Raw genomic sequence first — 16,647 nt, 5'->3', positions numbered from 1 at the left:
ACTTGTGAGGTGATGCAGAAGCATTTACAGAAGTAATGCTCATTCTGGTTTGTATCCGCTGAGGCTGTGGTGATACAAGCTTAATTGCTGGACAAAGATAGCTCTGTCTTAATAATATTTATGCTATTGTTGTCTTCTGGGTCTTAGAAGTGCTTTCCAGTGTCAGATGAAGTTAGTATTTCCTGTGACTGAAGTCAATGAAACTATTTGTGTGAGCAAGTACTGCTGATTACGAGCAGCGACGGTATGTTTTAGTGGTTATGGCCATATTTTGACCATAAGTACTCCGACATCTCAGCAAGTGCCAGATTTTCAGCACGGTGCCTTTGATTCTCAATCTTGTGGCCAGGTTTTTCACTGAGCCGAACACCCAAAAGGCACTCAGTGTGCTGTGCGCCGAGCGCTGTGCCGAAAAGGGAAGGGAGGCCTTGGGGAAATCCGGCTGCGTGCAGTTGGCAGCCTCGCAGCGGCTGCTGAACAACCGGCTGACGGTGTTATTCCTCCAGACTTCCAGCAGCAGAGCGAGGGGTAGGGATGGTCTGCAGCACACAGAAGAAGCACACATTTCTGTCTTTCAAGATGGCTAAGTAGCGAGTGTGCATGTGGGTGGCATAAAAACAAAATTTGGAGTGTTTTTAAGGATGTGTCTTTTTTCCGCATTAAATAGGGCTGTAGCATTATCTGATAAAGCAAATCTCACCATCTCTTTGAACAAAATGCTTCTGTGGCAGGCTCTTTGCAAATGTACAATGCTAGAATTGTGTTTGAAACTATGAAGAGGGGGCTGGACACATCTTTGAAGGTATACAGCATAAGATAATTTCACAAGACCTGTGTCTCCCCTTTAATGCAACTGGCAGTACGCGTTGCACCAACCAAATCATGGTTTGCCTTGTCCTCCTCCCCACTGAAAAAGTACCTCTTTGTGACCTAATGGCAGGAATGAACCTTTCTGACTAATTTTCAGTATGACAGTGGTTCTCCCTAGAGATTCAAAATGCAAGTTGTTTTGCCTTTTTAATCACCTTCTAATGACAATGCAGCAAAGTCATTACTACTTTGAATTGAAATGATTTTCCTTCATTATGTTATGATCGCATAAAGAGAGGAGAAAAGCTTTCAAATTATGTCTGTGGACTCTTGAATTAGTGACAATATTGAATACATACTATTACGGAAAAACATTTATAACCTCTTAAATTTACTCTTACTGTATCTGATCTGGCGTTTTCTGCCTATATGCTGGTGTCCATATGTGTCTGTTTTTATATCAGTGTGCGTGTGTCGTATGAAAAGAGGAAGAGGGCTAACCAACTAAATCCATCAGAAACAAATCTGATACAGTACCAGTCTGCTTGAATGTTTTTCTCAGTGTCCAGAAGCCCTCTCCTTTCCATCAGGATCTCTAAGCCTGCTGTATTTTTCCATAAAAATACATTCCATTCCCACCCTGAAAGCAGATGAAATATGTGTAGAAGTGTCAGAATTATACATTATAAAGGGTGGTTTGGGATTCTTTTGATTATTTTATTTTTAATTTTTATTTTATTTCTTCCATAGGAATAGTAGGATGTGAGATCTACCTCAAAGACAGGCAAGTCCCCTTTCCACACCAGTAAGGAAGGGTTGTTAGACATTGGAATGGGCTGCCCAGGGAAGTGGTGGAGTCACCATCCCTGGAGGTCTTTAAAAGACGTTTAGATGTAGAGCTTAGGGATATGGTTTAGTGGAGGACTGTTAGTGTTAGGTCAGAGGTTGGACTCGATGATCTTGAGGTTTCTTCCAACCTAGAAATTCTGTGATTCTGTGTCTTTTTGCAGGCAGAAGGTAAGATAATCTGTTGCTTGATACTGCAGAGGGTTCTCTGGTATCCTGCAGGCCAAAGGGCTATGTGTCCAACTTTGTAAACTTCTTCAATTTGTTCTTAAATTGGAGATGTAGCGAGCTGGTGTTCACTGCTCCTTCTGCACTGTGAGATTGATTTAAAAGAGATTTAAAAGGTGCAACTTTTCTACTCCCATAGAAAAACCCAATGCATATCCTAAATCCTATCTGAAAGATCTCTTCTGTTTGTCTCAGTTTGATCCACAGTTGAGCGGTCTGTAGCTTTCTTAATAGGCATCTGAAGATAATTTAAATTCTTGATAATATTCAGTAGGATCTGTAAGTATGTGTCAGCTGTCAATATCTGTTTCTTGACTATATACAAATACCTCATTTCTGCTCATACAAAACTCCTAAAAGTTTCATAGGTGACAGAGATGAAATCCTGGCTACCACCTTTGCTTAAAAAAAATAAGTGAATTATTTATTTTTCCACAACAATTAACATTTATGAATAAGCACATAAGTTTTAAACATCTCATGTTCTCCTATTCCAAACGTACTGGTAGTCAGTCTGGTGTAATTTAGAATAAAACCTTTCCTGGTTTTGCTGGAATGTTTGCAGATTCTTAGTCATGTGTAGTGTAGTGAATGTGTGAGCTGGAATTTGAAGTAAGAAAGGCTTAATACATAGCAGGATACACCTTGACAGAAGTATTAATTCACTGCAGGTTTACTCCACATGGAATCTCTGTATTTTTATGACATGTACTATTGGTTGTAATGCCATACTGGGTATCATGTATAACATCAAAGAGCTAACTAAGTATAAAGGTATGCTGTATTTCTTCAGTTCATGTCAACAAAATCCTTTTCAACCTTGGATATCTCCCACTTAAAATCTTTAGTTATTACTGCATATTTGTTTGCAGCATTTCTGTCCAAAAATAATATTTGAAAACGGAATGGAATGCCTAGGCTATCTTTTCCGTTTTGTTCTTGTTATAGTTTTAATTTCTTTAACTCTTAAATGTGCTTGTAAAATAGACAAAACTCTACCAAGTAAAGCTAATTTCTTAGAGTATTATCAGCTGGACTTCCACCCAATTACCAAATTACAATTACTTTTTTCTTAAGTCAGACTTCTTCCCAAACTCACCATCAAATTTTCCCCAACTGAGAGATTATCCCACAGCATGAAGATTTCAGAGGTGATGACTCCCACAGAAGATTGCAGGAACTACTGGGAGCATCAACAGAGTTTTTCTGGACAGGCTCAAATAAGGTAGATAAAAGGACGTGTGACATGGAAGCTTTGTAGATGTTTTCATATTGTACGTGAGCCTAGGCTAATACATCCTCCTGAGAAGGGGTACTTGCTCTCCTGGACTTAGTAACATCCCATGTAGGTGCACAACTTCCGAAGCATTTTGTAATATTGGGTAGCCTGAGCTGCTGTCTTTTTTGTTTGTTTGTTTGTTTTGAAGAATGTTTTCTGAATAAAAGAGTTTGAATGTAGAAGCTCTGTCTGAGAGGTGTACATGTATGATTAAGGTGAGGACAGCCGTGGACCAGATTGGTGTATCCTTGGTCCTCTTGGGAGGTGAGCCTGTAACCACTCTGACAGGGATTATCCAGCTGCCCTCCCCAAAAGAAGACAAAGGGAGTGATTGTCCAACCTTTGCTCCTATTGATGAGTACGTACTTAACATTAGCTGGCAAAACATTTTAGGGAACTGGAAAAGATTTTGTTTGACAAAAAATTTTAAAATAGTGGTTACAATTGAAACCAGCTGCTGGAGATATTAACTTTTGCAGTAGTGTAATTATTATAATCTTTAAACTTTCTACAATGCTGCTACTACCAAGGCAAATGACTTACATGCATTTATTTTTGTATGTGTATCTGAAATGTGCCCATCTCTGAGATGGACAAATGCCAATCAGTACATAATGTATTGTGTAACATAGCTTGGGGCTCGGAAATGTCATAGGATCCGTGGTATCCTTGAAGAACAAACAGGGCCTCAGCTTCTGATGTGTCACTCAAAAGATAGGCTGTATATGACACATACATTGCTTTATACCACTATGTAATTTGGTGTGCTTATGCAAAGAAGTGCATGTGGGATCGATGGCATATGGTATATTAAGAAAGAATAACACCAGATTTAAGAAAAAAAAAAAAAAAAAGTATTCATCCATTAAATGGTGTAAATTAAAGTAAGCTGTCAAAATGACAGCACAATAATGCCATCTTTGCAATATCACATACTGCAGCATAGTTAAATCATATCGCTTTTGTAGAAGAATTACAGATGAGATCCAAGAAAAAATTGCTTTTGAAATGCAATTCTTTGTTACTTAAGAATCATCATTGCTAGCCAGGATCCCCTACAAACACATAAAGCACAGAGTAACCATAATAAATCATGATAATTTATATCACAGCTAATTCTGAGGAAGTAGCATCGGGGGTTACACTTCAGATACACTTCATATTACTCAAACTGTAATTATTTTCATTAAAATATAAAATTGCTTACAGCCGATTTACTTGAAACACACAGCATTGTACATTTAACCGTGTACACAACAGGGCCACAAGAGTTCAAAATAAGTAAAGTCAAGTGTTAAATAACAGCACTTGACTCATACTTTTTAATTGCATATCTTTGTAGACACAATCAATGTACTTTTAATATTCCTTTTTAGCAAAACATTGGCCTAGCTTTTTCAATCATCATCAAGTTGATTAAAAGTCAATGTCAAAATAAACTTGAGAAAATACTGTTAGGTGCTTGTAAATACAGCCTTTCTAATGGTTTGTGCGTGTCAAGAGGGCAAATTTTGTTTCAGGAGCAGAAAAGGAAATGCTTCAAGTTTGTGAGAAGGCAGGCGGTGGAAAGCTGAAGAGTTTGAATGTTTTCAAGTGTAATAATTTATAACACCACTCTCTCTCTAGTGCTTTTCTCTAACAATCTCAACAAGTTCTACAAACAGTAATTAATTACGGCCTCCAACACCTCTGCGAGGTAAATGCAGCTGTATAGGGTGCTCTTCATCCACCCATGCAGTGGAGCAGCCCTCTAAAGCCCTGATCTGAGGCATCCTGGAGACTACAGGGCTGCAGGGGAGCTGCCCTCTTCACAGACTTGAAGAGGTTGAAATGGGACATCAGATGTATGCCTAGCAGTTACATACTGGGTTTGATTTATTGCTGTTTATCTGACTTTGCTTATTATGGGATCATCAGAATGCTGAGATGCTAAGCTGAGAGCAGTGCGTTAGTGAGTTGAGCATGCTGAAAATTTATTTTATTTTTTTTATATTTTATTTTAACAGGTGAATTAAATCTACTTACTGTAGGTTGAATTGCAGTAATTATCTTTTATTTTGGATTTTAATTTTTTACTCCTTCAAAGACAACCAGTGAATCTCTGTGCATCATTTCTAGCAGCAGTGTCTTGGGACAAGTTAGCCTGGTAAGGCAAAATGTAAAGGCACAAAATTTAATGTCTGTGCTGAAAAAGGAAACATGAGCTTTATCAGCACACACATTGCTCACTTTGGGAAAGTGCTTTTTCCTGAAGCTTCATCAAACTGCACTAACTGGTGCAAGTCTGATCAGAAACCCCACTCAACATACAGTGATGTAGCCTATTTTGGGGCTCTAGGTTTAAGCAGAACTGAGAACCTTAAATTCATCTGTCCTTGTCAAATCTAGAGTCAGATTTACTGAGCAATAAAAAGTAACCTAAAAGTATTTCCTGCAGGATCATCCCCTATTCACTGCAATGGATGGATTTTGCTGCAGGAACAGATCAAAGCTGAGGAACTAATGTTGTCCTAACCTGCTTGCTGCTGAAGTTACATGACAGCAGCAGATGAATTAGCCTAAATTTGTATTTAGACTAAGACAATTCCATCCTTTCAACATTAATTTGGAGTGAATTATTATTATTATTATTATTATTATTATTATTATTATTATTATTATTATTATTATTATTATTATTATTATTATACTTTTAATACCAAAGTCCTTGTTGTCTTATTTCTCTTTAAGTAACTCAATCTGATTTTTTTTTCCTATGATACCAATAATGCAGAAACTTAATGCTTCCATCTTTAATCTGTATGTCCTCAAAAACTGGAAAGCAATTGTTTTATAGCAGCATTATGCTTAGTAAACTAAGACATGGAGATAACAGCTAAATCTCAGGCTTTAGTCTTTGCAATACTAAACTTTTTGGTATCTGTCTGATGTCAGCAGATATGCCTATGTTCTCCAGGTTTCCTATGCTGCTTTTGTTGTGTTGCAGGAAGTGGAGAATGCCATTCAGCACTCTCCCTGGGAAATGATGGGAAAAATAGTCCTTAGGCCAGAAAAAAAACTCTCTGGGCTGGTGAACAGGGCATTTTTAAGGAAGTGGAAAGGGCAGGTGTATAAATTTACCAGTGAAAGAAGGGATTTGGACTCCAGCATTAATGTGGGGTTGTTGGTTGGTATCACTGTTTCTTGACTACCCAAGTGAGCTTGAGCTGATAATAGCCTGTGTGCCATGGCACAGAAGGGAAATCCTCTGGCATTGGTGGGGCCCATTGCTGGTGGTTCTATACTGACCAAAGACAAGCTTGTGGAGTGTGCAAACAGCTCCTTGTGCAGACCCAGTGAGTCTTAAATCCAAATCTAAGACTCCAAATACCATCATGATTTTTATCTTCAATGAATTTCCTAAGCATGAGGTCTCCTGAAAGAGCAAAGCAGACCTATCTTTCCTGTGTCACGGACATCCCTGCTGTCTATGCACTTGATCTTGATCAGCAAGAGGATGTTAAATATAAATAAATACCCTTGTCATTTTTTATTTTTTTTTCCCCCTACCATTTTCCCACTTGGTTTATATTCCTCATTTTAGCTAGCCAATAGGTTTGCTGGAGACATGGTAATCCTTCAGTGTGTGCTAGTATACTTGATATATGAACTTTGGACCCTGTGATGCATTGGGACCATCCCTTTTTAGGCATAAAAAGACATTTTGTCCTGTCACTTATATGTAAACAAACAGTTTACTCTCCCTTCCACCGTTTTTTATTTTTAGAACCTGCACAATGAGCTACTAAAATAGAAGAAAGAAGTTAAAGGAGTGGAAAGCAGTTGAATTATTTGAGATTGCATGAGATACCAGCAATCTCCACAGGAATGTAACTTTTTTAGTTCAAGTTGACATTTAAGTTGCATTTTGTGCTGGAAAGAAAAGTCAGTGGGAGAAGAGTAATATCAAATGAAATAGTGGCACATGTGGTGAGTCACATTTGCTATTATTTTGTAAGTATTATAAAAATATATCAGATTTTATTGGAATGGACTGAAAATTATTAAAAATTTGAGATAAAGTTTTCCTTTGGTAAACGGTACCTTACAGATGGCACATCAGAGAAAATTCTCTTCTTGTTGAGAAATCAAAACAGTTCAGGGAACACGGCGGCATCAGTATAATAATAGTTGACAGGTACAGTGGCTGTGAACAAACACCCATATCATGGTATCTGAGATGCCATATTTTCCCCGCTAAAATTAAACTATGAGATGCTGTTGACAATGTTATGTTAGCTATGTGCCAATGTTCACTTTAGTTTGGCTTAATACTGCTTTATTTCCCTCAATAACAGGTCCTTTTTGGAGTTCACCAGGGATGTTTGGCTAGAAACGCTTTTCCATGGGTGCTTTCAAATATATACCAAGCAGAGCTGCAGCGGCTGCTGAGGGTAAGCTGGACATAGATAGGAGAGGTGAGTGAAGTGCTTGACCCACGTGTTGGTGGTGACTATTGGACTCCTGATTTTCACTGCCTTGAAACTCAGGCTATGTTCTTGTACCTAATGGGACAATGGCCAGGAAGGATTAAGCTGCTTGGATTTGGGACCAAAGGATTTTTCTGATTATAGTTTGCTATTTCAGTATGAAGCCAAAGTGATAGTAAAATTGAGAAACTCATAACATAAAGTATTGGCAGAAAAGTAGCAATCAGTTTACAGTTACATTTGTCAAAAAATCTTGATTAGATGCTATTTAAAGCAGTAACACAACTAAGATTTATAGCATAGCATATTGCCCTTTTATACACAATAGAAGATTACACAAAATATCATGTCAATGAATGCACCTTCAAGTAAGGTAATTAATTCTATGATAAATTAACAACTGAGATATTAGACAATTTAAAAGTTAAAGCATTACTTCCCCCTCTTCCTCCCTAATAGATGCCTATGTTCCTGGCTACACGCAGTCTCCTCCCCACCTCCCAAAAGTATCTTTTTTTTTTTGGGGGGGGGGGGGATAATTCTTTATATTTAGTTTGAGCCCCTCAAATTAAAAAAAAAAAAAAAAAAAAAGAAAAAAAAAGTACAGAAACTATCTGAAACTACCTGATTTTCTCTCTGAAGGATTCTGCTTGTAGATGGGTGCAGGCATGTATTGTTATGACTTGACTGTTTCTGTTAGGCATTCCAGTGAGTTTAGAGCAATGGCAGAAATGCTGTGGCCTTCTCTTTAATACAGTGATTCTGAAAATAATAATAAAAAAAAAGTCTCTTTTACCTCTGTTTTCTTTCTCTTGCCATGCCATTACTGCAGAAAAACATACATTCATTCTGCATAGTAGTGATAATTACATTTTCATAGTCTTAATGAACCCATTTATATAGAAATGTTAGCTCTCTGACAGTTAAGAACAAGCTGAAGCACATGTGTAGCAATGAGATTGAAAACTGCTGCATGCATATGAGTGCACAAACAGTATCTAGAATAATTTTTCTTAAAGTTTCCTTAAATTGTAGCCTGTGATGCACAGGAAGCCTTGTAGTTGCTCTCTGCTTGCAAATGTGAGAAGGAAATAAAATTAGCATTGATAAAAGCAAACCTAAAAGATATCTATCTGTATTGGTATGTAGCACTGCAGGGGCAGTGAAATCATTTAAAGTCCCGGGCTTAGTTAGACTCAGCACATTCAAAAAGTAAAGCATTGAAGTCAGAGGGAATCAGAGAGAGATGGGGCAGTTGGAAAAAAATAGAAATACTGAATCAAAAACTAAGCTTTTCAAGATTACTACTTCCAGTGAGGAGGAGTGTCATGAGAGCATGGGAAAAAAAAAAAAAAAAAAAAAAAAGGCTTGCAGATCCCTATTTATGGTGATGTTAATCACGACCGTGTTATCTCCCAGAGCTGCCTCCTTCCCCAGCACTTCTGCAAGCTTTCACTGCGTTTTTGTGCTACACCAGGGCCCCGGAGCACCCAACGGCGTCGGTCTGCTGCCTCCCACGGCTGCAGCTATCTGCTCTGCGCACGACAAATGGCCGGGGCCGGGGCACCTTCAACTTTTGCAGCTGGTTCCTCTTGAACGTCGTCTTGCAGAAAGCAAAATGTCAAGGATTAAATAAATAATTGACCGTAGAGAAAGTTCCCAGAATGGCCCAAATATAACTGCTGTCTTTACTAGTGATATCTGTGAGGATTCTTCACTGTGGAGAAAATGATACCAGGCTGTATCATCACTAATACTAATTTAGGAAATATAAATGGGGCATTGGTGCTCAGGTGCGATAAGTTGCCAGATCTGAAGTGCATTCAAGGCAAAGAGATTTCTTCCATTGACTCAAATGAATTTTGGATCAAACATTTGGAAATAGAGGCTGAAATGCAGCACAATGTAGGGGAGAAACGTCAAGTTTGATTGCTGCTGGAAACATAAGAAAGCAGTGTTGCTGGTCCAGAGGCCGAGGCAGGAGCTGGGAAGATTAGCACGGAGATGACAAGCTACTCTGGCACAGGGAGCTCGTCTGAGGTTTCTCCTCATGCCGTTCCCCAGATCCCAAGCTCCTCAGTTGCACTGCCTTACAGAAGCAGAATACTGAATAAAAGAAAAAGAACATTAGCATGGTATTCTACAGCAAATAGGAAGTTAAATTGCAAAAATAAGGGAGGCAAAATCAACAAAAAAAAAAAAACAAACCACCCTTCTTACAGCTACCTATTTAGTCCATGCTCCAGAGCGGGGCTGGTGTAGATCAGAGATGGACCAGTTCCAGAAAGGTTTGCTGAAGCCCAGATAAAACGGGATAAAGATCTGACTCACTGCTTCCTCTGCTTTTTGAAAAACCTAAGCTATACGGCTGGGGATTTGCAAGCCCAAACCAACCCCTTCTCCCCACCCGCCTGCCAGCTCCGCTATGCGATCTGAAGCGAGCTGTTCTCATGACTCACAGGGACGGTTGACCACCATTCTCAACTGTGTTCCTTCTTACACATTTGGTACAAAGGAAAAAAATCCATATTCCAGTTTTATGAAGACACAAGCACATACACAGTAATGCTTGATCTGAAGCCAGCTAATGGAGAGGATATGTTGAAACCACCAGGCATATTGTTATGAGGAGAACAATAGATATTGGCAACATTGTTTGATCCATGTGCCAAGGGTAAAATTAAAGCCGTATGTTCACCCCATCAGACACAGATTGTGGATGGATGTTTACATAAACAAAGGGTCTGTTAAAGTGTGTTATCATTTTCTTGCTTCAGCTCTCAAACTTCTAGGCCAGGTACACCAATAGGCGGTTTTCTAGAAGAGCCAGAAAGAACCACATCAACAGCAATAGTTGCATGAGACCTTGGTCGATTACCATGTGGATATATAATAATGCCTTTTCTTTCCTTAACCTCTTAGAATAGCAGCAATTGGAGCCAACCCCTTTATTCTTGCAGGGGAAAAATCCTCTATAAAGTGCCTACAGATTTTTCAAGAGAGCCTGGGGACCAAATAAGAAGTAAGCTGTAGGAAAAGTTTTTCTATTTTCTACCTGTGTTACCCAGCATCCCTACCTCTTCATCACTGCTTGTGGCATTGTTAAAGCAATTGGTAGAAAATGAATCTGGAAAATTTCCCAGAGTGTACAGCTGCCCTTTTAACTTACACCTCACCAACCCACCCTAAGTCAAGTAACCGACATGTGGTGTGCTTTCCTCTGGGAGCTGCAGAAGCACAAATACAGCTGTGCAGATCTGGCACACAGGGTTTTTGATTTCATATTTACTTGCTGGCCAGATAGCAGCCTGGTTTCAGGAAAGAATCACCCATTACTATCTTAAAGAAAAAGAATATGAGGAAAGAAATAATTTGATGTTTTATGATATTCGCCTTTTTGCCATCATCCAAACCTTCCAATAGCAATACGCTACAAGTTGCTTGTATGTTGCTGATCTGTGCACACAGAACCTTTTGAGGGTTGGTGATTATTGCTGGGCTTTATGGAATTTTGTAGTGATTGCTCATAGTTCTGGATATATTTTAAAATTTTCACTTTTTCGCTTCAATACATAGATTAACTATTTATAGGATTACTAATACTTCTCGATGTAAGGAGTTCCAGAGAAACCCTGATGTATATGCTATTTTGTTTTTCTTTTAAGAAAAAAGAGTGTTTGCTATGCTTTAATAATATTCAGGTGTGCCATGCTTGTTCAGAGGACCAGTCTGGGACTCTGCACATCTCTAGCTACCTCAGAGGGAAAATCCTGATCAATCTAAACCAGAATTAGACATTCATAAATGACTATGTCTTTAATTTCACTGTGAAAAATACTGAAGTTAATGAGACTTTATTAAAAAAAAAGCTTGTAACAACAAATTTGTTCACTTTCTTAGCAACATAAGCAGATGCTCTGCTTTAGAAAATGCGCCCAGCAATTTTTAGAATTATCTTTGTATTGCTCATGGGCACTGATACATGTGACATAGATCTGTCTGGTAGGTCTTATAGGTCCTACCACTAAGAGTGCTTTGAAAATAGGCAATCACAGGTACTGAAAAGATACATCATCTTCACTTTAGTTAGTAGGAGGACTGATCACTAAACTGGTCTAATTCAGCTCTTCTCAATCACTTGCAGAGATGAGAAAGTTGTTGGAGAGATATCACTGGAGGCTCTGGGATTTTCTTCTGAAGTCATTCTGAATTAGCTGCTAATGGGGAGCTTTCTTTGATAGCTCTTTTATAATTAAATGCAGCTGGATGAAAATCAACCACAAAGGGAACTCAAGTTTGTTTATCATTACTTCTGACTTTGTTAGCAGATGTTTTCTGAGTACCATGGTAGCTTGTTTAATTTGTCTCTGTGTAATGTGAAGCAGGTAAACTTTGATTAATAAACTGACAAGTACATTCCTTAATTTATTTTAGAAGTTTCCATCTATGTCTGTTATAGCACATATGCCAAATCCCAAAAGAATGAAAATAATTGTTTGTGTTTGATTTTTACTGTTATTTTTAAGTCTAAGGCCAGATGAAAACATGCATACTGGGAACACAGCCCTCACCTTGTAATGGATACAACCACTTGCAAACTTTTGCCACGTGTGAACAATGCACATATTATGTTCCCACCAGGCTGTTCTGTTAATTGATGAACAAGCAGTCACCTTATTTTACAGGTTCTTCTTTTTTATGTTAATTACATTGGAAATGGCCTTTACATTTGGGCTTAGTATGTGCTTACCCTTGGTAACTGTGGTGGACTACTGTATGTCCTTACAGTAATGCATATGTAACTGCGCTTTAATTTTATTTTTGATATAACCAGTAAACAGTTATCTTACAGGAATGTAATTTTCTTGCAAATACAAAAGATTCAAAGGGTTCAAAAGTGTGAATTCTTAGACAAAAATCCCAGGATTTCTTTACTTGAGCTTTACTTTAAATCTACATCTAGGTGTGAAAATCTGGGCCATAACCCTTATGCTGCACAGATTGAGGTCCAGCATGATAGCTGAATTATCTGAAAATCCCGTGGTGTTCCAGACAACATTTTAAATTAAATAGATGGTCTACTTCCTGAGAAGTGTTTCAGATTAACAACTTGGGGATAGATACAAAAATTATATAGGAAATACATACGCAGCAGTTGGTTCCCATACATAAGATGAAGAGCTTCTTTCTTATCTTTCTTTCTGTATTGTGTTTTCCTTCCTTCTCTCTCTCACTCATTTATCTGCTTCTCATCTGTGGGTAAATTATTTCTGCCTCTTTCTAGTCTAATCTATATTGCTGAGCTTGACCCTACTACAATTTGTAGCGTCCATTCACCTATTTTTTTATCTGCACTTTCTAGAAGCAAGAAGCTGAATGTCTGCTGCACATCATAGATGTTAAACGTGGAGCATCCAGTGTTCATAGCTGTCCCATCATGAAGTGAAAGTGCTGAGGAAGAAGGGAGGCCGCCCTCATCACCCTGCCCTCACTGGGGCCAGCTGATTTGCACTGCAACCATACCTATCTGGGCTTATGGAAGTGGATGGTTTAGGAAAAAAAAAAAAAAAAAAAAAAAAAGCTAAACTAACAAACCTGCAAACACAACACAACAAAAGCACACACACACAAAACATTAGCTTCACAGATACAGGGATACCAGGGCTTTAGGCAGGGTTGGGACCACCCTGTATACAGATGAGATGAAACTGCATTAGCTCAGCCTGACTATCAGTTTGTACACTGTCATCCTGGCTGGATACTTCTAAACTTTTAAGAGAAAACAGAATCTTTTCTGGCTACTTGGTGTCCCTCTCATTCTTAATATTTGAACTACACACTTCATATTTGTTATAAACAGCCCACTTGTTGTTCTTTGTTCCATATTCATGAAGGTGTGCTTTTTAGTAATTACTTTGTGTATTTTTTTTTTTTTTGAATGGACTTAATGAGTCAAAAATAGAAATAACGAGTCTTGCCTTCTAGTACAAACATATTGAAATGTGCCTTTCACAGCTGCAAATTCCTATTATCTCACCATCTAACAATAGTATAGTTTCTTCTGACATTCTTTGTGCTTGTGAGGACTATCTAGGCTCTTTGATAGCAAAGTAAAATACAAGGTAGTAGTAAATTAATAAATGAGAAGCATTTTGAAAGAAAAGCTAATTCAGAGGACCTTATTGTGCTTGGTAGTTGTCTGGTACAGTCAGCTGTGAACCAGAAGGGCTATGCACTTTTTGCCATCAGCTGGTGCCCAAAAGTGTGAAGCTCATTGCAGCATGACTCCCACTGAAGTGTCCCACTTGGACACCTAAGACCATGTCCCTGTGATGGCAGGGACAGAAGAAGTTGAGCCTGAGCACCAGGACTGCTGCTGTCATGTGCTGCTGTCTTACTGCAGCAATGGGATCTACAGAGCTAAGCTAATGCTTTAACTACAGGGAAGTGTAGGATATGTTGGAAGGTGATGTGTGGAAAAAACAAAAACATTCTTGAGTCATCCTTTTTCAGAGCAGAATGAGGCACAATATAGTAAATACTGCTATTTTTTTTTCATTCTGCCTTTACGTGTCAACAGAATAGTGTTTCAAGCTCTCAAAGCTGAGAGCTGAGGGACTATCAGAACCATAAGATTTTTGATATGTTCAAGATAGAAAGGGCAGATTAAAAAATGATATACTATTTGATCATCAGTTTCCTGCATATGGAAAGCTTAGGTCACCTTGCTGTTCCTTAATGTCTAAAGCCTGCCATCAGGTTTCTGCAAGGAAAAAGTGGGATTTGTTGCATTTTTAAGGACAAAGGCAATGGAACTGAACAGTGCTGTGATGACAAGAAGTCAAGTGCTGAGCCCATGTGGGACAACAAGGAGGGTCACTAGGAGCAAGTCAGGTGGTGTCTGCTGAGATGGTTTTGTTTGCAGCATTTTCACACATATTTATTCAATAAGGCTTTTGTTTTACTGAAACGAAGAAACACTATACAGCATTATCCTGATTTTGAAGTGACAGCGCCAAGGGGACTTCAGTAAAGGATTTGAAGGCAATTGGATCTGAAAAGGAAAGCTTTGTGATTGCTTAGTTAGTTTTGAAGCAATGCTTATATTTAAGATTTATGTACAAAACCAGGCTATATCAATAGTAGTCAAGTGGTTTCAGGCCAAGCCTTTTTCAAAGCAACTTATGAACAGAAGGTCATTTCAGAGTTCTTTTTTCCTTTGCAAAGACACAAACACAAATCCCACTTTGCTGTGTTTGTATAATATATAATACATTATTATGCTGCATTTAGTAAGTGCTTATACTTCCACAAAAATATCTAGAGCTTTATTCTTGATTATAGTGCACTGCCAACTGCAAGTACAAGCAATTGTTATTCTCAGAGTTTCAGTGACCTATTAGGGAGATATAAATTGTGACAAGATTTTTTTTTTCCTCTCTAAACTTCTGAAGGCTCATCTTACAGTCTCTAAACCCCATCTTAAAAATACATAATACAGACTGTCGAGTCCTCTGATGATACTACAGTTTTGAATCATCTTTATATAATTATGCTAGTGAATATAAAGTATCATTGTTTTCAGTATCTTTCATGAAAGCTGTTTCGACCTTCAGATTAAAGGATCCATATGGATTTCCAAATGAAAAAGTTGGAGCTCCTGTTTAAAACTAGAGCGCCAGTTCGGCATGCAGACATCAGATGCGCTTCCACTTGAAAAAAATGCAATTGTACCAGCATATATCCCGTCTGAATTTTTCTCCAGGGTAAACTCTTATAAATGAGTGCGTCGTGCATAATGAGGATTGGAGGTTAGCTGCTTCCAATGAATTCCTTTTCAAAGTGTGAGAAAGATGCAGAGCAGCAAGGAGGAGAAATCCATTGGTATTTGAGCTCTGTAGGATGAAGAGGTTTGCTGCTGGGGGAAGATCAAGAGGAGGCAGTAGGAATATTTTGGGCACTTCTGAAGGAGAGATGGAGACCATCTGGTAGAGAGGATGCTTAAAGGAAGAGTGCCAGGACAGAGATAAAAGTAAAGGGAAAGGAAATAGTGACTGAGTAACATCAAAGAGCAGGGCTGTCTATAGAGCAGAAATGAAGACGTAGCAGTGACCCGACATAGGCAAATCTTAATACAAATGGTGGCACTGGGTGATGGATCCATATGACTCTGTGAAGGCTCAGGGGAAAAGCTCAGTATTTTAATTTCAGGAAAGTCTCCAGGAAAGTGGTGTTGACATCTTTGGAAGGCTTATAATTTAAAACTGATGCAGTAAGCAGGGTTCCTGCTGTTTCAGAAATACTGTCCTGGAGTCTAATCCAGATACTGTCACTATAGCAGAATTTAAAATGGAGAGATGCCAAGAAGAATGTTTCTTCCCTCATCAGCATCAGCATCTTTTCATTTGAATGATTTTAAGGGTATTAGAAGTTTTCCGTTGAATTGCCTCCTAAGGCTCATGTCCTGGAGCAATGGTTGGTGTGTGGTCCTTCTCTGTGTTGAGCTGGAGCTCATGTAAATAAAAAAAAAGAAAGGAAGATGCTGGTTTTGCTTTGCTCCTGCTGACGGAGAATAGCTATTGGCCAGTCTCTTTCTCCTGCCAAAGCCTGGAAAAACGTTTCTGTCATTGGAATTCCACCAAGATTGGAACTCCAGCAAGCCCCATGGTTTCTGTGGTAGAGCAACACGGTCTAACAGTCTGATAATCTCTTGTGTCTTGCTTCTCCTGAGTTGCTTCACATCCAGCCCTAAAGGCAGGAGGTTGGGGCAGGTGATGGCTTAATTACAAATACTGACTGTGCTCGTGCCTCTCTTCCACCTTCCCTGTCCCATCTGGCTGTAGGAGGAAACTTTCTGCATCCTAAGGGAATCATACTATTTTTTGGGGAAAATACACTCATGGATTAAAGATTGAGGTCTGGAATATTTCCTTTCCTTTCCTCTTTCCTTTCCTTTCCTTTCCTTTCCTTTCCTTTCCTTTCCTTTCCTTTCCTTTCTCTTTCCTTTCCTTTCCT

General features: G+C 38.7%; 1 long non-coding RNA gene across 1 annotated transcript in view; it reads left to right on the top strand.

Annotated features, from left to right (window-relative positions):
* The window catches only part of LOC137858795 (uncharacterized), a 148,353-nt gene extending 131,785 nt beyond the window's left edge, over nt 1-16,568 (top strand). The window contains exons 11-14 of the long non-coding RNA XR_011098005.1: nt 7,501-7,596; nt 8,092-8,138; nt 10,555-10,654; nt 12,995-16,568. This is a non-coding gene — a long non-coding RNA (uncharacterized lncRNA). The remainder of the gene's footprint in view (nt 1-7,500; nt 7,597-8,091; nt 8,139-10,554; nt 10,655-12,994) is intronic.
* Nucleotides 16,569-16,647: the final 79 nt, after the last annotated feature.

This window comes from Anas acuta, chromosome 6, assembly GCF_963932015.1.
Source record: "Anas acuta chromosome 6, bAnaAcu1.1, whole genome shotgun sequence".
Taxonomy (NCBI): Eukaryota; Metazoa; Chordata; class Aves; order Anseriformes; family Anatidae; genus Anas; species Anas acuta.
The sequence above is the reverse complement of the archived record's forward strand: the minus strand, read 5'-3'. Positions and strand labels throughout refer to the sequence as shown.